We start from the raw sequence: 21,932 nt of genomic DNA, 5'->3' as shown, positions 1-21,932 counted from the left end.
TCACCAAGGCAAGCCTATCCAGACATGTTCATTGGGGTGAACAGTTACAAACTGTTGTAAACAAAAATATGCCCTTTTCCCTTATGGGGTATCCAAGAGCCCATATAGAGTCCTTACATAGGTTCCCTATTGGTAGGAGAGAATAACAGAGGCCAACCAGAGAATATTGAGAAGTAAAGCAGCTAGTAAGCTTGATATTTATTGATCTGTTGCAACAGGGTGCTCCCCTCACACGCAGGAGAGAGGAGGAACCCCGAAAAATGGTGCGCAAGGCCTTATAAATACTTTTGAAATTGCCACCCTGTAGATCAAGACCAGAGACGCGGGTGGCGCTGTGGGTTAAACCACAGAGCCTAGGGCTTGCTGATCAGAAGGTCGGCGGTTCGACCTTCACCCCGTGACGGGGTGAGCTCCCGTTGCTCGGTCCCTGCTCCTGCCAATCTAGCAGTTCGAAAGCACGTCAAAGTGCAAGTAGATAAATAGGTACCGCTCCGGCGGGAAGGTAAACGGCGTTTCCGTGTGCTGCTCTGGTTTGCCAGAAGCGGCTTAGTCATGCTGGCCACATGACCTGGAAGCTGTACGCTGGCTCCCTCGGCCAGTAAAGCACAACCCCAGAGTCGGCCACAACTGGACCTAACGGTCAGGGGTCCCTTTGCCCTTTAGATCAAGACCACCCCCAGAAACATCATACATACATCACAGAAGGGGTGTAACCTAAGACCACCCCTCAGATACATCACACCTACATCACAAAAAGGCGGTCTAAAACAGAAATTTGTTTATCTCCTGTCTGGCAGGTTACTTGATTGGATTTTCTGGGGAGCCTGGTCAGTCTTTTGTAATGATAAATACTTAGTTCCTGGGCCAGGACACAGGCTCACACCCTATTCAAACACAGACATACCCTTAAGACAGGATTTGTGAAGGAAAAGACAATGGGGAGGTTTTTCCATTTTCCTTTTACCTTGCAGAGAAAACATTTGGTCAGTTTGGGAATCAAAATGGTTCCAGGTCGGTCTTCCTGTGCTGATCTATGTATGTACTTGATTGGTACACTTATGAACATATATCTATGACCTCAAAATTCCTATCACAGAACACAGGAAGCTTCCTCAGTTCGCATTTAATGGCAACCCTTCCTAACTTGTGCATTAGAAAACCACACACAAATTGGAGCACAACCACCCCAGAACTGCAGGGCTGGAAGGGGCCCCCACCCAAGCGCTGCTGAAATACCTCCAAGGAAGGAGAGTCCACAAGAAGAAGACTGGGCACACAGCTTGCAACATTCAGGAGCTGACTGCAAATTATTCCTGCAGGATTCCTGCGGTGTGTGTGTCTTTGTGTCCTCTTCCCCCTCTCCCAACTAACCTCTTTCTCCAGAACTTAGTGGTGGGAGAGAATAGAACTGGGCTGGGCTTGAGAGGAGAGAGCTGCGTGCTCACACACGCCCTGGGAATCTAGGAATCAGGCCTTTGTGGCCCCAACTCTTGGAAGCTCCCTCCTGCTAGATATTGGACAGGCACCATTTCAGTTGCCTTTTCAGCACCTGTGGAACAAGACTTCCAAAAAGATTTAAGTTTTCTGCTGTTAGATTCTTTTTAAAATCAAGTGTATCAAAAGCCACACACAGAAAGTGGCCTCTAGAATCATAGAACTGTAGAGCTAAAAGGGACCATGAGGGTCAAATAATCCAACCCCCTGCAACGCAGGAATCTTTTGTCTAAGGTTGAACCAACTACCCTGAGATGAAGAGTTTCATGCTCTACCGGCTAAGCTCTCCACAGGTCCATTCGCTCAACACTAACCCCCCCCCCCATTTCAATAGCCTGAAACACACAGGAAGTGGCTTGCTATCTTCCTGAGGATGCAAAGTATAGGACAAGGGAACAGGCTGTCTCAGGAGATGGTGGCCTTTTGCTGAAGAGGCAGGCCAGCCAGCCACCAGTCATGGATGCTGCAGGTTGTGGGGAGGGCTAGGCACATTTACAAAGCACACCCCTTGACAGAGCCTCTTGCCTACAACAGAATGGTTCTTTCAAGTCTAATTTCAGCCCTGATCTGGCCCTTTGGCCCTCCAGATGTCACTGATGGGTGTTGTAGTTCGGTGGCAGCTGGAGTGCAAATGACCTCTGAGCCTAGGGCAGCAGGTCAGACTATTCATTGATCTAGCCCAGGACTGTTAGCTCTGGCTGGCAGCAGCTTACTAGGATCTCAAGCAGAGAGGTGTTCTTTCCTTAAGAAGAGCCAGCTGGGCCAGGCCAATGCCCCCTGTCACCCACCACCCTGTCCTCATAGTGGCCCAACAGATGCCCAGCCCAAGAGCAGGAGTTGTGTGCAATAGCAAGTCTCCCCATTTGTGATTCCCAGAAACTGATATTCAGAGGCATTTACAGCCTCTGAGGAAGAACCTTCACCCTCTCTTCTCACGGGAGATGCCTGGGGATTGAATGACTGAGCTCTGGTTCCAATCTCTATACAATACAGGAACTTAGGAAGATGCCCACCTCCCAAAACAGGGACCCAGGTCTTTCCCACCACCTGCTCTTCGGTCTGTTTTAGCTGGCAGGGTCAGCAGCCATTAAACCTGCAAATTCCTGCATACAAAGCAGCCCCTACCATCGATTCCCACACAGGCAGACGCAACCTACCTCTCTGTGCAGCAGGGCGGGTCGGGGGGAAATAGACTGCCTGTTGGTTTGCCTCACTCTGTGAGAGGAAAACCAACCGTGACACTTACGCAGATAGTTTGCCCTAAAAAGCACAACTTCCTTTTGTTCACACACACACACACACACACACACACACACACACACACACACACACACTGGTCTGCCTGCTTGCACAAGTCAGGTTGCTGGAAGAACAGGCTGGAAACAAAAAGCCATGTTTTTGTTTTTTAATATAGTGTTATTAATTTCCAATACATAACAATTACAAAAAGGAGAAAAAATACAAAAACAAAATCCCAACTCTTTTCCCCTCCAGGACGGATCAATCTAGTTACCGTATTTTTCGCCCCATAGGACGCACTTTTCCCCCTCCAAAAATGAAGGGGAAATCTGGGTGTGTCCTATGGGGCGAATGCAGGCTTCAGGAAGACATTCGCAGCCTAGGCAGCCCTGCGGGATTTCCCGCAGGGCTGTCTAGGCTGCAGGTAGCAGCCTGCTTCCTGTAGCACCGGGAGCCCCGAAAGCAGAGTGCCCGGCACTTCGGGAAGACATCCGCAGCCTAGGCAGCCCTGCGGGAGTTCCCGCAGGGCTCCCCACGCTGCGGATAGCAGCCTGCCGCCCGGCACGCAACGCGCCCTGAAGCAGAGCGCCCCTCGCACGGGGCAGACATCTGTAGCGTGGGGAGCCCTGCGGGAGTTCCCGCAGGGCTCTCCACGCTGCGGAAAGCAGCCTGCCGCCCGGCGAGCCCTGAAGCAGAGCGCCCACCGCCATTCCTCCCTAGCCCTTCAATAGTGGAAATCCCAGACCCCATACTAGCCTCCCCAATAGGGTAACATCCCCTACTAACAAGTCATCCCTGGGCCAGGACTCCTGGGTCAAAATGGTATGGGGAAGAGGTGAAGGTTTGATAGGGTAAGTATCCCTAGAACAGTGTTTTTCAACCTTTTTGGGGCAAAGGCACACTTGTTTCATGAAAAAAATCACAAGGCACACCACCACTGTGTGCGGAGAGGGAGATGTCAGAGCCCCGCTGCTCTCTTGGGGAATTGGATGAGAGCAGACCACCTGTCCGCTCTCATCCGATCCCATCCGATCTGATCCCCACCCAGGACGGATGGAAAATAGGGTGGACACAGTCCGGCACCCGCCTAGTGGGCGAAAATTTGACATTATTATTTTAAAAAATCTTTCGAATTTTTCCCACGGCACACCAAGGCAACATCTCGCGGCACACTAGTGTGCCGCGGAACAGTGGTTGAAAAACACTGCCCTAGAAGATAAAACCCAACCAACCGCACCCCAAGCGGGGAGGGCAGTCCCATGGTGTTTTGTTAACTGTCAGTCCCCCTCTCTCTCCTGGATTGATTGGAGGACTGTTGGTTCTATCTGTGGCTGTGGGAGTATTAATGAGGTATGTGCTATAAAATGTGGATCGCTGGCCAACAAAGAGCCAGCTTCGAATTCAGAAGATCTGTCCATCCTGTTTCGCCAGGAATACAGTAGAGAAGGTTGATCATTCTGATAAGTTTTTGGAACATTAGGCAAAGGTCCAGATGTAGATTGGGTGCTGGATTTCTCCAGTTTGTCAGCAACATAGAGTTCTTTACGTGTTGTTGCCATAAAAATGTCGGAGGCGCCAAATTCCTCATCTAATTCGGTGTCGCTTGAAAAGGGAACAGGGAGTTGCACTGATATCTTTCTATGGGATAAAGAGCTGTTGGACGTCTTTAAATATTGTGCTCTAGGCTCTACTGTCCTTATATTTTGGGTAGAAATCTCAGTCTTTATACTCATTAGCCTCTTCTTCAGGTCTTGTAATTCTAGGCTTACAAAATTCTTTTATTCCTTCGGGCAATTAGTATTTCTAGTGTTGAGCTTGGTTTCCTTTATCCACATTAGCTTTGACTCTATGCAAGGGACCAATTGCCTCCTAGTTTCGTCTTTAAATACCCTCACTGGGCGGAGAGAGTGGAACCACCATAGAGTATCCTTTATCTCCATGAATCGAGATGGGAGGGCTGATGACCTAAAGGTCATAAATAGGCGCATGATGTTTCTCACGGTAGGCAGGAAGTGGAAATTTTCTAGATCTACATTTCGGTAATGGTAATTCAGGAGCTGAGACAAGGACATAGTAATTTGTCTGCGGTTCATCCACCTATGAGTGTATCGGTGAATCTCAAGTTCGTTTGCAAGACTTGACAGGACTTCAATTCATCCCTAGTTTGAGTTGGTGAGTTGTTAACAAAGTCATTTCTTATCATCCTTTTAAGCCCTTGGGCATTTAAAGGGGAGGAGCTAGTATCCAATTGTTTCTCAATGTTAACTATTTTGGTGAGGATTTCATTCAGTCTTTGGAGAACCAGAACTATAGTTTCTGCAGAAAACATGCAAATCTCTTGGTAGGGGTGCGTATCCGGAATTGGTTGAAAGCAGGCTCCTCTAGAGGCCTGGGTGGGTCAGCGTTGGGCGTGGGAGGAATCCCTCCTGCTCCTGCTCTTGCCCTCTTGGACGGATTAGCTTTCTCTGGGCGGAGGGGGGTCGGGTCATTCTCATCCTCCTTAAGGGGGGGTGAGGTTCCCCCAACATTGTTACTCACTGTTTGTTCTATTTGCTCCATTTTCTCGGTTTCCTCAACCCTCTCTGTTTCTGAGCCAGGGAAGATGGCGTTGGCTCTCTGCTGATTCTTTGTTTTAGAGGAATTGTGAGTCCCAATTGTGCTCTTCTGGCTCTTTGCACCTCGTTTTCTCCTTCTGGCAGGCATTCCAATAGTTAACAAAGCTATATCAGTCGAGGGCTGTCTGCTTATTTTATTAGCAGACGAAACCTGCACTTGTTCCGTAGGGCTGTTATCTAACCTCCTTAGCATTCCTCATTGCACTGGTCGAGTTGAGCCATAAAAGAAACCTTTCGTTTTCTGCGGGGAGGGAATGCTTCTGTCGTGAGGAGCAGTCCTTGCAAGGGGTACCTTGCAATTCAAAGTGGTGCAAGCCAAACAAACCGTCTTTTTCTTCTCTCCCCCCTCACCTCAATAAAAGGCCTCAGGGTGTGTGAAGGTCAGTAATTAAGCCTCTTCAGTGCTTCCTTGCCTGGTCTGAGGAGAGACAGTTGGAGGTCTAGGCCTCAAATCTTTCAAGTTTCGGCCACTTCCACCTTCCTGGCCTAAAAGAGCAGGTTTTAGCAGGGAAAGCCCCCCCCCCCCGAACACACTCCAAGACGGAGACTTAAAGCACAGACCTGGAAAGAACAGGGCAGAATTCAAGTGTGGATAAGCCCTTAGATTTAAAAAAGAAGGGAATGTACCTCTCTCCTGACGCTCAACCCTTCCGATGTACACCCAAATGTTAAGGCAGGCACAGGCAAACTTGGCCCTCCAGTTGTTTTGGGACTACAACTCCCATCATCCCTAGCTAAGAGGACCAGTGGCCAGGGATGGATCCCGATTCTGTTTGCTGCTACCCTTCCCAATTTGGTGCCACCTGCAAATTTGATGAGCGTCCCATCAATTCCTCCATCCTTAGTCATTTATAAAGACGTTGAACAACCACGGACCCAGGAGAGAACCCTGCGGCACCCCACTTGTCACTTTTTCCCAGGATGACGAGGAACCATTTATAAGCCCTCTTTGGGCTCATTCAGTCAACCACCTACAAATCCACCTCACAGTTACCCCATCCGGAAACTTCATATTAAACCCCTTTGGAGTATTTCTTATAATCATATGGTATATAAGTTTTATGAAATGAATGAATAAATGAATAAAATTATACCAGTAAAAGCAAAACTCAGCCAAGAATGTTTCTCTGCGCGTCTCCTCAGATGTCAGACCCACTGAGTTAAAGTGTGTGAAGATTCTTATTTATCAAATGCCTGGCTGAAGGGAAAGTGTCTGGGCAAGTGTTTGCCAAGGTGCCAGGCCTGTGGAAACAGCAGGGTCAGGGGCAGCCTAGGATGATTCACGGTTTGAGGCCAAGCAGGAAATTTCGCCCTGCCTTCTCCTCTCCAGCCTCTCTTGCAGCCTCCACATCCTCACCCCAGTAATCATTAGCGATTGTTTCTATAATGGTGGGAGTTTAGTAAGCGCTCCGCTGATTTCCATCCTTGAAGGTTTGAGGAGCATGCCCCTCTGGGCTTATTCATACGCATGCTTTATCAACAACTGTTGGGTTAATGGATTTTTATTTGCCATTCTAATTCCGTTTTTCATTACTAAATGGGGGGGGGGGCAATAGAGCAGATGGTAAGGCACTATAGTGGGTCAAAGGGAAAGTTCCGTTATACTTGGAAAAATCCCTAAAATATAAAGAGAAGAAGCTAAAACAAAGTTTTTGCCACAGTGTCCCTAAGCTCCAACTTCTGAAAAGGATAGGACGACTGTGACCTATTAGCAGCATCAAGGCCAACATAGCTCATCCCCAGTTATCTAGTGGGAATCAGGCAGTGATAAAGCAGTGCAGGCTAAACATTGGACCCAGTAGCCTTGTGGCCATTGCAGGTTTTCTACAATTATTTTAATCTTTCATGATTCATGTAGAAGGAAGAGAGCTATGTGGAGCTGTAATCCAAAGACAACTACTTGTGTTTCATCACTGCAGTGATGGCCATTGTCAACACTGAATCCGATGCCATCTTAAGTTCTTGTTCCCAGGTGCTCCTCTGTGTTCAGATCAGATCAATTTATTATTTATACCCCGCCCTCCCCCGCCAAGGCCGGGCTCAGAGCGGCTTACAAGCAATAATTAAAACAAGTTGAATGATTACAACTTAAAAAGAAAATTAAAATACAACATTAAAATATTGAAACATTGAAATATTAAAATGTAGCCTCATCGCAGGAGGAGAAGGAAAGGAAAAAAGAAAGAGAGGGAGGGAGGGAATCAAATTGTCTCCAAGCCAAAGGCCAGGCGGAACAACTCTGTCTTACGGGCCCTGCGGAAAGAAATCAGATCCTGCAGGGCCCTGGTCTCAGGAGGCAGAGCGCTCCACCTGGCCGGAGCCAATGTTGAAAAGGCCCTGGCTCTGGTTGAAGCCAAGACAAGCTTCCTCCCTGGGATGCCCTTGAGATTGATACGGACCGAGGGGGGGGTACCTATTTCCCCCCCTTCTTCTTTGCTGTCCGAGGCGATGACCTCAAGGGTACCACCGCACACCCACCCTCGAACCCCCTTCACCGTTGCACAAGCACCACACGTTTCCCAGACCTTTTCCTGAGCGAAATAAGCTCGAATATATATATATTCCCTATCCTTTCCTATGCCTATCTGCGCTCCATACTTAGAATGAGTAGACCGAGTGTTTCCCTTCTCCGCTTATTCCTATGGCCGCGCTTTGGCCAATCACAGCCATGCATTCGTCCTGCAGGAGCTAGCTCAGGGAGCTCTTGCACGCCTCATTTAACCTCCTGACGAGCTGCTGACGGCCCCCCACGGCGAGAACAATAGAACCGAAACTCCCGACCTCGTAAAACTGTCAAACCCTTGTTACAATGTATCCATTTCTACAAGAATGGATACATTCTGCTTCCGCTTTTGATCTAGGCTACGGGACGGACTGAAAGTCATCAGAACCTTTCAAAATTCATATAAAATCAACCACAGCTCCAATTTTCTTGCTCTTGGTGTCATTCGACTCAGTTTCCCCAGGACTCCATGATGTTGGCCGACTCCATAATCCTCGAGACGGCAAGTCACGTACACAGGAACTCCTTAATCCTGTCAGATCGCTCTGCCCAGCCCGTCCCCCGGGCAATACCAGGTGGCAGACAGCGCATATCAGTAACCCATTGTCCCACCGCCACCGGTACTCATGAAATGTATATTTGTGTATGACCCTCGCTCTGCATATTCCCCCTCCCTTTCCTCAAATGTAAATTAGTCTAACCCCACCTTTTCTCTGACATATTCATGACGTGTGTAATGTATTCATGATGTAACCCATGAAACCCAACCTTCCCATAATGTATTCATGACGTTCCGCGCACTGTGTTATGGGACTTGGTGGGAACTTTTAAAAGTTTATGTCGCCCCATTCTCGGGGTTCAATCTCGCCTTGAACCTGTTGCGCAATAAACTTGGATCTTCGCATTTTGCTCCTGCGTCCGGCTGAGCTTCCTTTTCTTCCGCTAGAATCCACGGACTTGGTCCGATTGGCTGGGTGGCAGGGTAGATACGCACCCAGATTTTCCGTAACAGCTTGGCGCCCAACGTGGGGCGGGCGGTTCTCCCGGGTTGCTGACCGGAGGCCCCGAATTCTTCAGCCGGCTGCGGGCCAATTTGCCCGAGAAGACCCTTTTGGACCTCCGGCCATCTCCCGGGCGGTAATCGGAAGCCCCAGGAGTTCAGCCGGGGAGCAAAAGGGATCCAGCCGGCTCATTCATCGATCCCGGGATCGGATCGACGGGAAGACGCGTGAGTATAGGAAAATCCAGTGCACTGGTGGGAAAGGGGTGGAAGTCTCCTGGCAACTGAATTCTCTGCCCTCCTCTCTATCGCTCCTTCTTGCCTTTCTCTTGGTCCGGTTAGTGAGAGAGACCGTGGACCGCCGCTCAACCCGAAAGGGGGGTTCTGAGCTCTATCTCTTTTCCTTAAAATCTCCAGCCAGCCGCACCAATTGGGAGCCCGAAAGTAAGACGGAGAGACCCGACTTGAAAGATAGCCGACTCCCCGCAACGGGCATCCCAGTTGAAAGCAAGGGGTTGGAGCTCTTTTTCCGAACTTCCCGAGCGCCCTCACCGAGGGGGCAGGAAGGGGTCTGGCTTTACTATCACCAATCCCAGCCGCACCGGTCGGTGCCACGTAACACGTGTATCGTGCGTGAGCCCGCTTCCGAAAGCAAGGGGGATTTCCTATTCGAATTCTATCCAGGGATTACCCGACCTGGCACCGCACGGCGCGGGCGTCCAGTAAGGCCCCTTTTCCTGAGAGTGTGACGATAGGTAGGAGGTTGCCAGGAGAGATTGCCCATGAGGAATTGGGCGGGAACCGGCAGAGTGGAAAAGGAACCCCAGGTTAAAGGAAAGTAAGGGAATAGACTATAAGGAACCAGGTAGATAGAGCTCTTAAAAACCCCACTAAAGAAGTTGCTTAGCAGCTAAAGACCCCTCTTTACTATATATCCTCGCAGTAGGCATACCAATTCCCTAGGTATACCAATCCTTACCGACCCTCTTTCTTTCTTTCTTCTTTCCTGTCTAGACACGCGTGAGTTAAAATGGGTACCCAGACTTCCAAACACGAGCGGGCTCACTCTGGGAGGAAGGCTTCTGGAAAGCCATCCCGATCTCAGAAAGACCCTGACTCCCCTCTCCAATTTGTTATTACGTATTGGAAGTCAATCCCTGGCCACAAACTATTATCAAAACAAAAGTTAGAGGACCTCTGTTCTGAAATCTGGCCCGCCAGTACTGCCTCTTCCAAGCCAGAATTGCGCTGGCCCCCGGGAGGCTCGTTTAATGAAGATCGTATGAACCATTTAAAGAAACATTTAATGGAAGAAAAACCCCGTCAATTGGAATATTGGGCTACCTTTGAGATCGTAAAGGGATTACTCCAAGCCTCAAAGGGAACTACTTCTTATCAACTGCCTATACTAAATCCTGGACGGCAGCCCATGCCCCCCCCATATGACGGACACCTCGCGGATGACGATGTGCAACAAGCTCTGGTCCCCTTTTACTATAGGAGACCAACACCGCCTGCCCCTAGCGACAGCTCAAATAGTGACGAGGAGACGGGGGATGAAGGGGCACAAGGGAACGAGAACAAAGTAATTACGAGACAACAGGCTAAAAGAGACCAAGCTAAGACCAAAATCTTCCCCACCCCACTGCCCCATAATACCGTTGAAGATCCCGTCCAAACTAGAAAGAAGCCTCTCCCCTCAGCACCACAGGAGCCCACAGTAGAACCCCTAGGTCAAAGCGCGGAGGCCCCGGGAACTTCTGACCAAGTGAGCTCAACCGTAACCTCTACTGCGGTCCAAATGCCTCTAAGAGCTTTGCCGATACCGCCTCTTCAACCCGACGGACCTCCGCGAATGGTTTATACACATCACCCCTTTTATACCTCCGACCTTGTAACTTGGTCGAACCAGATGCCCTCTCTGAGGGACGACCCTGACAAATGCCACCGGCAAATTAGTGCCATCTTCTCCACCCACAATCCCACCTGGCCAGATGTCCATGTCCTTTTAAATGCCCTTTTCAACGAGGCAGAAAAAGCAGACATCCTAACCAAGGCTGGAGAAGCAATAGAATTGCCAGATTACCAGAGGGGACGGCCCCAAGGGTTGGAGGCTCTATCAGCCCAGTGCCTCCGTGTGGAACCCTCATGGGACTACAATACCGCAAACGGAATCTGGTGCCTGAATCTATTTAAGAAGGCCATTCTGGACGGCGTAAAGGCGGCCGGACAACGCACCGTTAATTGGACCAAGGTCCAGACAGTAATGCAGGGACCGAATGAGCACCCGTCCGATTATTACACCAGATTGGTCTCGGCCATTAAGACTTGGGGGGGAATAGATCCTGAAAATTCCCAACATGAGGTGATAGTAAAAGGTTTCTTCAAAGATCAAGCCTGTCCAGACATTAGGAAAGCCTTGAACCTTCAAATTGGATACGATGGGAAAAGCATTAGTGAGATTTTGTCCATCGCAAAGTCCGTCTACAACTCCCGAGATGAGAGAAAAAGGAAGGAAAACAAGCCCGAGATCGAGCAAATTTTAGCTTTAAGTATGGATAGTAACCATGACCCTTACCGAGGTAGAGGCTTCAACCGAGGCAAGGGGGTCCGGGGAGGAGGACCACCCAATCCTAACAGACAATGGGGACCGACTACCGGATGCTACTACTGCGGGGAGGAAGGACATATAAAAAGATTCTGCCCCTACCTTAACACACCACCTTACGGAGGGCAGGATTCTAAGCCGCTCCCCGCTCGAACCAACCGTCCTCCATTCCCCTCGCAGCCTAATCTAACCCAGGGGTATACAATTCAACAACCAACGACCTACACTCCGCACACTCCTCCAAATCCAATTCCTCAGACCCAGCGACCCCAACCGGGCCCACGGATTCAAATGCCAGCCATAAACCCGCCTCCCAACCCTTGGACCAATGCTACTACTTCTCCCTTGCACCCCCCAAATCAGCCACCACCGGATGACCAAGACACTTATTGACAACTAGAAGGGGATCCCACTCCTGCCCAAAACATTTGCCCCATACTAGCGCTGTCACCTGAGGATCCCGTTTGCACTATCGAAATCGACGGCCATCCTTACCAATGCCTACTAGATACAGGAGCCACATATTCCACCTTAACCGACAGCCACTTACAACCGGGAACAGTAACGAAAAAAGTAATGGGACTGGATGGGATACCCCGTACTTGCCCACTCTCGCAGCCAGCTAAAGTCACCCTCGGACCACTACTAGCGGAACACACCTTCCTTTTAACCAGCAGCCCAATAAACCTCCTCGGTAGAGACCTCCTTTGCAAGCTAAATGCCACCATAAAATGTTCTGCAGATGGCATCTATTTATATATGCCCGAGGACTCCGTCCCCACATTCCAAGGCATAATACAGGAAGCTAAGTCGGATCGCCAATTCCCGGAACTCCCTCCAGAATTAGACGAGTTACCTCCATCCCTATGGGGAACGGAATCAACCTCGGTGGGACTCTTAATTTCAGCCACCCCAGTTAAAATTATTTACCGGACCGATCTACCCTTCCCTTGTACCAAACAATACCCCTTACCCAAGGAGGCCATCGAAGGATTGACCCCAATGATTGAAGATTTCCTTGAAAATGGGATCCTAGTTCCATGTGCTTCACCCTGTAATACCCCAGTGCTCCCAGTAAAAAAGCCCTCAGCAGAAGGAGCCCCAATCCGATACCGATTCGTTCAGGACTTAAGACTGGTAAACCAATTCGTCATACCTCGCCACCCAGTGGTGGGCAACCCAAATTCTCTACTGAATGCCATTCCGGCAGAAACAACTTGGTACTCCGCTGCGGACTTGTGCTCCGCCTTCTTTAGTATACCTTTAGATCCCGCCAGTCAATTCCTCTTTGCCTTTACCTGGGGACCCAGTCAACTAACGTGGACAAGGCTGCCCCAAGGCTATGTAGAATCGCCCGCAATTTTCTCTGCGGTGCTACATCAAGATTTAGAAGATATACGTTTGCCTGCTAACTCCGCCCTCCTTCTTTATGTAGACGACCTCTTATTGTGTTCTACCAGCGAGGAGGCATGTAAAGCAGACACAAAACACCTCCTGTCCGAGTTAGCGAAGAAGGGACATAAAGTGTCTCCCAAGAAGCTACAATATTGCAAGCAGGAAGTAAAGTACCTCGGGCACATCCTAGGAGTAGGCACCCGAAGTTTAGCCACTGACAGGATAGAAGCCGTCACTAAAATTCCACTCCCAAAAACTAAGCGCCAGCTACGCGGCTTCCTTGGGATGGCTGGCTTTTGCCGAGCATGGATTGCCGGCTACAGCGAAATCACAAAGCCTTTAACTATCATGACCCGCCAAGACCACCCAGACACACTGATCTGGGAAGAGGAAGCCTATAAATCCTTCGAAAGACTAAAACGGGAACTAAGATCTGCCCCTGCTTTAGGACTGCCCGACTATCGCATCCCCTTTAACCTATTCATTCACGAACAAATGGGGGTAGCCTCAGGCGTCCTGACTCAAACTTTTCGTGATCAGGAGAGACCAGTAGCTTATTATAGCCTACAGCTGGATAACACTGCGAAAGGTGCAGTAAGTTGCCTCCGTGCCATCGCTGCGGCAGCCATCCTACTTGAAAAAGCCCAAGAAACAGTACTCGGACATGAAATAACTATTCATGTACCCCACTCCGTCTCCACCCTTCTCACCCTGAGGGGCTGCCATCATTTCTCAAATTCCCGCTTAAACCGCTACGAAGCCCTACTACTAACACCATCTAATGTCACCATCAAACGAGTCAATTCCCTCAACCCGGCCACCTTATTACCCCTTCCCGACGATGGCACTCCACACCATGACTGCGCCACCATAGTTCGCCAAGCTGAGAAGCCTCGTGAGGATCTAGATCACCTCCCCTTAGAGAACCCGGACCTAATCCTCTATACCGACGGTAGCTCAAAAGTCGTCAATGGGGAAAGAAAGAGTGGGTATGCTGTTGTCTCCGATTTTGAAGTCCTAGAATCCAACCCAATTAATTCACAATACAGCGCCCAGGCCGCAGAATTGATTGCACTTATACGCGCGTGCGAAATCAGTGAGGGAAAGAAAGTCACTATTTATACAGACAGCAAATATTGCTTCGGTCTAGTCCACACGACCGGCCAAATATGGCTCCAGAGGGGCTTCCTCACTGCCGCTGGCTCCCAAATTTCTCATGCAGCCCTTGTAGAAAGATTACTAACCGCCATTCACCTGCCCACGGTCATAGCCGTCGTCCACTGCAAAGCACACACCAAAGGGAAGGACTCTGTCTCAAAGGGCAACCGACGGGCTGATAGGGCAGCCCAACAGGCCGCCCTTCGCCCCCCCGACAATGAAACCGAATTCCAAGCCTTGCAATTCCCGGCAGACATAGATCCCACTCAATTATACCAATCCGCTTTAGAAGAAGAAAAAACTAGATGGAAGTCCATAGGCGCCACCGAGCAAAATGGTATGTGGATCCTCCCTGATGGCAGAGCCGTCCTTCCAAAGGCCTGGACTCCAAAATTAGTGAGGATCCTTCACCAACAGACACATTGGGGAAAAGAGAGACTAATAGAACATGTCAAAAGGTCCTGGTATGCCCCGGGGATAGCAGCCGCAGCCACAGCAGCTTCAAAAAACTGCGTCGTCTGCAGTAACTTCAACCCCAAACGTCAGCCCAGGAAACCCCCGGGAGCCAGACCATGGGCCTTTGTCCCCTTCGAAAGCCTACAGCTAGACTTTATTGACCTACCTCAATGCCAAGGCTTCAAACACGCCTTAATCATAATAGACCAATTCTCTTCCTGGGTAGAAGGATTTCCCTGTAAAAAGGCCACCGCCACAGTAGTCGCTAGGGCCCTCCTACAGGAAATTATTCCCAGGTTCGGTGTACCCCGCCGTTTAGACAGTGATAGAGGGACCCATTTCACCGCGGATGTAGTCCAAATCGTGGCCAAGACCCTCCAAATAAAATGGGATCTGCACACTCCGTACCATCCGCAATCTTCCGGCCAAGTAGAACGCATGAATCAAGAAATAAAAATACAGCTAGGAAAACTGTGCAAGCTCACTGGACTAAAATGGGTAAATGCGCTCCCACTAGTCCTTCATAATATACGCAGCGCTCCAACCGGACCCCTGAAGCTTTCCCCTTTTGAACTCCTATTCGGGAGACCCCCTCCCGTTTACAATACTCTGTTTCCCCTCTCTGAACTTGAGGTGGGGGAAGCAGAGCTCACTAATTATGTCATTCAGCTCCAGATTCAACTCCAGCGCCTCCACCAGTACGCGGCCGTTGAAGGACAGAACCTACCCATCGATGTCCAAGCCCATTCCTTCCACCCAGGAGATTGGATCCTCGTTAAAGTCTACCAAAAACAACCCCTTCAGCCTTCCTGGGAAGGTCCTTACCAGGTACTCCTGACCTCACCGACCGCCGTAAAAGTAGGAGAGAAAAGTGCATGGTTGCACCACACGAGGTGCAAAACATCACCGCCACCCCAAGAGACGTTCGAAAGCTTCGGGGAAGATTATACCTACACAACCCCACCTCCCTCGCCGGCCACCTATATCGACGACGAGGAGGAACAGACCGGACCAGCAGATCGGGGCCAAGATCGGGCTCAACAGACCGGACCAGCAGATCGGGGCCAAGATCGGGCTCAACAGACTGGACCAGCAGATCGGGGCCAAGATCGGGCTCAACAGACCGGACCGGATACCACGACATCCAACTGGACATCTGAGATCATTCCGGACACAAACGCCCTCAAGTTACGTCTCAAACGCTCCGAGAGCCTCATCTGACAGCTTCGTCTGACAGCTTCCTACGTCACCGCTTCTTCTGACAGCTTCGTTTGACAGCTTCCTACGTCACCGCTTCTTCTGACAGCTTCGTTTGACAGCTTCCTACGTCACCGCTTCCTCTGACAGCTTCGTTTGACAGCTTCCTACGTCACCGCTTCCTCTGACAGCTTCGTTTGACAGCTTCCTACGTCACCGCTTCTTCTGACAGCTTCGTTTGACAGCTTCCTACGTCACCGCTTCCTCTGACAGCTTCGTTTGACAGCTTCCTACGTCACCGCTTCCTCTGACAGCTTCGTTTGACAGCTTCCTACGTCACCGCTTCTTCTGACAGCTTCGTTTGACAGCTTCCTACGTCACCGCTTCCTCTGACAGCTTCGTTTGACAGCTTCCTACGTCACCGCTTCTTCTGACAGCTTCATCTGACAGCTGTGCTTTGACAACTGCGAACTATATCCCTCCTCACCTACACGCCGAACATGGGTCCTGCCCCCACCTTTCTTCTTCTCGCCGCCATATCCGGGGTCATGTTTACCTCATCAGACCACTGCACAGGACTACAAACGGATTACCACTTCTTAGACTATCACGAGGTCGAGACAGGGGGAAGGTCTAACCCCGACCGAATGGGGGACTTTGAGTTCTGCCTTCCTGAGTCTCGGACCCTGTTGCGCCACTCCCTAGTACCCCGACTCACCAATGACGACTATTGGGAACTTTTCGTCCGAAACAAGGACTTACGCCGTATCGGGTCTGCTGCCCTCGCTCTAGATCATTCCTCTTACCGCCTGACTTGCTATAACGGGACTTATCTCCTTTACAAAAATGGAGAAACCACACGAAACCCAAACTGGACCGAAGTCGAGATAGGAGGGGCCTCTCACGCTTTCACGGACTCCAACCACCCCTCTGGAAACTTGATTTTCGGCTTCCAGTGTCTCCTCTCTACCCAAGAAACTCAGAAACCCCAACTCCAGGGACTCTGCCTGCGACAGTTCTGCTGCTTGTGGAACCTTGGGGTTACTCATGAGTGGAAAGGGGCAGAATACCTGGAAGGATGGCATCACCCCATACACCCTTCACGCCCCCCCACATGGGACCACGTCGGACCCCTAAGATGCGGCGGGATCGCCAGAGACAGGCGACTACTGAATACTACCGACCCACTTCATCCAGTCGGTACAGCACCTAGACAATTCGGCACAGACTCTACGCTCCCAGGGGAGGACCTCCTTTCCTCCTGGGAACAAAACTCCTACATTAAACTTCTCAGCCAGGTGGCAAAAGAAGCACCCTACCCAGACTGCTGGATCTGTGCCCACGCACCCAGCCACCTCCAGCAGAGCCTCCCACTTGTCCCAGTACCAGTGACTTTGGAACAATTTCGCTCTGGAAATGTTACATCTTGGAACCTAACCGCGCTCAACTTGACACATCAGTATCTCTATCTCACAGGTCCTACAAAGGGACCCCTTTGCCGCCGTTTCTCCGGAGAAGGAACCTTCATTGGATCCAGTTCATGTACTTACGCTCTCGAAATCCTATCAACTGGACTGGTCACCGTCACCGACGCTAGGGGCCCCCGGACTTTTCCTAACCTCACCACCGCCTGGGCCGCTGTCGTTGGACACCCCTTAGACTGGACACCCCAACCCACGGACTCCATGCTGCTACATACCTTTGCTTCAGGCAGAATGGAGTCTTACCTAAGCGGCTTATTCTGGGTATGCGGACATCGCGCATATACATGGGTAAGCCCACATATGTCTGGATCCTGCTTCGTCGGCTACATCGTTCCCGGAATTAGGATAGTTCCACACCTACCCCCCGGGAGACAAAGGAATAAGAGGGAGCAGAAAGAGCTGTCAGATCTGTCAGACGTTGCTGCAAATGGAGAGACCGTAGGTCGATCACTTTTCCCCGCCTACGGTGCCGGTTCGAATCACGTGGATATTCTCCGACTCACCGACATCCTTCTAAAATTCATGCAGGAGGCGACCCAGATCACAGACTCTCTCATGTCGGAACTATCCGAGGTAAGACAATTGAGCCTACAGACGAGAATCGCGACAGACTTCCTCTTGTCCAGTCAGGGAGGCACCTGCGCATTAATAGGCACAGAGTGCTGCACATACGTGACTGACCAGACCTTAAATATAACTGGACATTTGAATAATATCCACGAACTAGTAGGGAAGCTCCACGACATCCAGCATGAGGGGCTATCCGATGTGGACTTATGGGGATGGTTGCCCAAGCTGGGATGGCTCAGACAACTATTGAAAGTCGTGCTGTTTATCATTTTAACTGTCTTCCTTTGTGTCTCTATCTTGTGTTGCACTATGCATTGTATTACCCCTTGCTGCTCTCTCCTCCGACATTCTGCTCCTGCTAGCTCCTTTCCTCTTCGAGCCTATGCCCGCTCCCGACATGCTCCCACTTTCCCAGACTATGTACAGATGAGGCATTTAGGAGAAGGTGAATACGAGATCACCGAAATTTAGCGCTCAAATGGTGCGGAGAAAGGATTTGCAAGTTCTTACAGAACTTTAATGCAAATCTATCTCCGAATGGGGGACTGATACGGACCGAGGGGGGGGTACCTATTTCCCCCCCTTCTTCTTTGCTGTCCGAGGCGATGACCTCAAGGGTACCACCGCACACCCACCCTCGAACCCCCTTCACCGTTGCACAAGCACCACACGTTTCCCAGACCTTTTCCTGAGCGAAATAAGCTCGAATATATATATATTCCCTATCCTTTCCTATGCCTATCTGCGCTCCATACTTAGAATGAGTAGACCGAGTGTTTCCCTTCTCCGCTTATTCCTATGGCCGCGCTTTGGCCAATCACAGCCATGCATTCGTCCTGCAGGAGCTAGCTCAGGGAGCTCTTGCACGCCTCATTTAACCTCCTGACGAGCTGCTGACGGCCCCCCACGGCGAGAACAATAGAACCGAAACTCCCGACCTCGTAAAACTGTCAAACCCTTGTTACAATGTATCCATTTCTACAAGAATGGATACATTCTGCTTCCGCTTTTGATCTAGGCTACGGGACGGACTGAAAGTCATCAGAACCTTTCAAAATTCATATAAAATCAACCACAGCTCCAATTTTCTTGCTCTTGGTGTCATTCGACTCAGTTTCCCCAGGACTCCATGATGTTGGCCGACTCCATAATCCTCGAGACGGCAAGTCACGTACACAGGAACTCCTTAATCCTGTCAGATCGCTCTGCCCAGCCCGTCCCCCGGGCAATACCAGGTGGCAGACAGCGCATATCAGTAACCCATTGTCCCACCGCCACCGGTACTCATGAAATGTATATTTGTGTATGACCCTCGCTCTGCATATTCCCCCTCCCTTTCCTCAAATGTAAATTAGTCTAACCCCACCTTTTCTCTGACATATTCATGACGTGTGTAATGTATTCATGATGTAACCCATGAAACCCAACCTTCCCATAATGTATTCATGACGTTCCGCGCACTGTGTTATGGGACTTGGTGGGAACTTTTAAAAGTTTATGTCGCCCCATTCTCGGGGTTCAATCTCGCCTTGAACCTGTTGCGCAATAAACTTGGATCTTCGCATTTTGCTCCTGCGTCCGGCTGAGCTTCCTTTTCTTCCGCTAGAATCCACGGACTTGGTCCGATTGGCTGGGTGGCAGGGTAGATACGCACCCAGATTTTCCGTAACAAGATATTGACAGGGCTCTCATATCCATGTCCGGAGGGACAGGGAGCAAAACCTCTCTCTCTCCCCTTTCCCCACCCCATGCAGAAGGGCAAGGGGTCTGTGCATCCGGCTGGGAAGAAGGTGGTGGGAGTGTGGAGCCCAGGCAGGGGCTGGCTGTGGGCAGGATCCTTGCACTGCCGGGGGTTGGACTAGATGCCCCTTGGCACCCCTTCCAACTCTGCCATGCTCTGATTCTGTCGAGCAACTGAAGGAACAGGTGGGGGAGCAAGATGCAGATGAAGGGGAGGCACAACCACACCCCCCAACAGCCCCCTCTGGCCTGACCCATGGTGGCCTCATCCCAGCACACTTTGACCCCCCTGGTTTTATTTTTCTTCATTCAGCTGCCGGACAACCCAGCAGCCTGGCCCGTTTGCCAGCTGATGTCACAAAGTGCTGCTTTGCAAGCAAGCCTTATAATGCCCTGCAAGGGGGATGCCTGTCAGAGGACAGTGAGACTTGGTAGAGAAAGATGGATTCTCCAGGTAGGAGGCCTAGAGGAGATGAGCGGCAATATTATTATTGTGAGGTGATGCTATTACAATTCCAAAGGGAATGTCAAGCAGGGAGGGAGGGGGGAGAGAGAGAGTGGAATTCTGGTGGAGACGGAAGATGGAAGGAGGCTTGGAAAGGGAGTTTGGGGGGGGCAGGTGAGAGTCGGTTGAGAGTTGTGGGTTCTAGAAGGGGGCACGAGGGGGGGGGCTGAAGCTGAGCTGGACACAGCCGCCATCACTCTGAGCATGTGCAACTTGGCAGCAGGAGGATTCCCTTTATTCAGGTGAGCCATGGAGCCATGTAACCTCTTCCTTTTTAATTTTCCTTTCTGTCTCCTAGGACATAAAAGGCTGCTGAGACGGCAAACCATGAAGGAGGCTGGTGTGCCACTGAAAGAAACACTGGAGATTGTGGTAAGTTAATTCCATGGGGAAAGGGAGTTTGAAGGGGGGCAGGTGAGTCGGTTGAGAGCTGTGGGTTCTAGAAGGGGGCCTGGGGGGGGCTGAAGCTGAGCTGGACTTAGAAGCAGCAGCACAGCCACCATTTCTCTGAGCATGTGGCCGTTCAATGCCGGAAGAAGGGGGTCTCTCCAAACTTGGCAGCAAGAGGATTCCATTAATTCAGGTGAGCCATGGAGCCAGGGCTTGGCTTTGGAGTATTCAGGAAAGGCGCCTAGCAGGCTTCAGCTTGCATGGGGCAGGAGCCTGGTGAAATTACTTCCGAATTATTTCTTTGCGCCATCGCTGTGCGTGATCCTTCATCAAAAGGGTCCTGCCCCGAGAGGCTTACAATCTTTAATAGAGCACAGGGAGGGAACAGGGAAAGGTTGAGGTCCAGGCTGGATCCTGAGTCTAGGTCTCTGAATTTAAACTTTGGGATTCTCGGACATTTCCCACCTGTAACCTCTTCCTCTGTTTTTTATTTTCCTTTCTGTCTCCTAGGACAAAAGAGGCTGCTGAGGCGGAAAACAATGAAGGAGGACGGAGTCAACTGGAGTCAACCATTGGAGTTTGTGGTAGGTTAATTCCATGGGGAATCCATTCCCCACATGTGCAGGGAGGTCATGGCGCTGACCTGTGTGAAACAGGGCTGGGTTGGGGGGTTGCAGTCCCGTCTCGCCCCAGCCCCTTGCCCCCCTCCTTCCAAGCCAGGGGTCAGGGGCCCAGGCAGGAGCAGGCTGGCAGCCTGTGGTGACGTGGGCATGGGCAGCCTGGCAGGGGTGCTTGTTCTGCCCCCCAGAGAGTACAATGTCCTTCTTCCTTTGCAGGGCCGTGGTTTGGGGAACCAGCAGCAGCCCAGCGGTGCAGGGAAACCCAGCAAAATCCGGAGGTATGTTGTGACCTTGTGTGGCAGGGGAAGTGTTTCCCAGTGATCCTGGGGGTGGAGGAGGAAGGCCTGATTTAGAGATCCCTGTAGTTTTATGGAGAGGGTTTCTCTGTGGTCCAGGCAGGGCCCTAGCTAGGGGGTGATGAGATGGGCCCCCGCCAGGGGCGCAGGTGAGGGGTGGGGCCCAAATTTCCTCAAAAAGATGTCAAGAAAAATGGGGGATAAAAGACAGGGTAGGACCACAACCAGCAACTGGAATACCTGAAGATGGTGTTTTCAACTGAGGCATCAGGCATAAGCCTGCATTTTATTAATGTTTGATCAGGGCTTGTATATTAAAGAGAGCTTAAAGATTTTCAAAAGTTACATGCCAGGCAGACCAGCTGCTTAAGAAAACACTGGCAATGTTTTTCCTAGACAAGGGGCCCCTTGATTTATAGCAGAAAACAATTCTGAAAGTCGTAAAAGCTGAAATTACAGGACACTGACCCTACATGTTACAGAAGATAAAAAAGGCAGAGATAAACATAATTAATAGTTGGTAAATAGTAAAATAATATCAATGTGCCTCCCAGTAAATGACCCAGATCTTCTTTCTAAGGTTAAAAGGCCAAGACCAAATGGGGAAGCATCTAGCTGGCAAGTCTTTTTGTCTAATGGGAAAAGCAGCTGGCTGAAGGAGG

General features: G+C 50.4%; 2 protein-coding genes across 3 annotated transcripts in view; both read right to left on the bottom strand.

The window, feature by feature from the left end:
* The window catches only part of SLC5A5 (solute carrier family 5 member 5), a 219,473-nt gene that overhangs the window by 108,422 nt on the left and 89,119 nt on the right, over nt 1-21,932 (bottom strand). The gene's annotated exons all lie outside the window — the stretch shown is intronic.
* The window catches only part of LOC309523214 (cathepsin L2-like), a 48,789-nt gene that overhangs the window by 16,514 nt on the left and 10,343 nt on the right, over nt 1-21,932 (bottom strand). Inside the window, exon 1 of one of the 2 annotated variants that reach the window (XM_082207014.1) lies at nt 2,652-2,760. The exons of the other annotated variant lie outside the window; for it this stretch is intronic. The gene's annotated coding sequence lies outside the window, so the exon portion shown is untranslated. Of the gene's footprint in view, nt 1-2,651; nt 2,761-21,932 lie in introns of those variants that run through there. 2 annotated transcript variants of the gene reach the window in all.

Source organism: Podarcis vaucheri (genome assembly GCF_965113315.1).
Source record: "Podarcis vaucheri genome assembly, chromosome: 18".
NCBI classification, from domain to species: domain Eukaryota; kingdom Metazoa; phylum Chordata; class Lepidosauria; order Squamata; family Lacertidae; genus Podarcis; species Podarcis vaucheri.
This window is presented reverse-complemented; position numbering and strand designations above follow the sequence as displayed.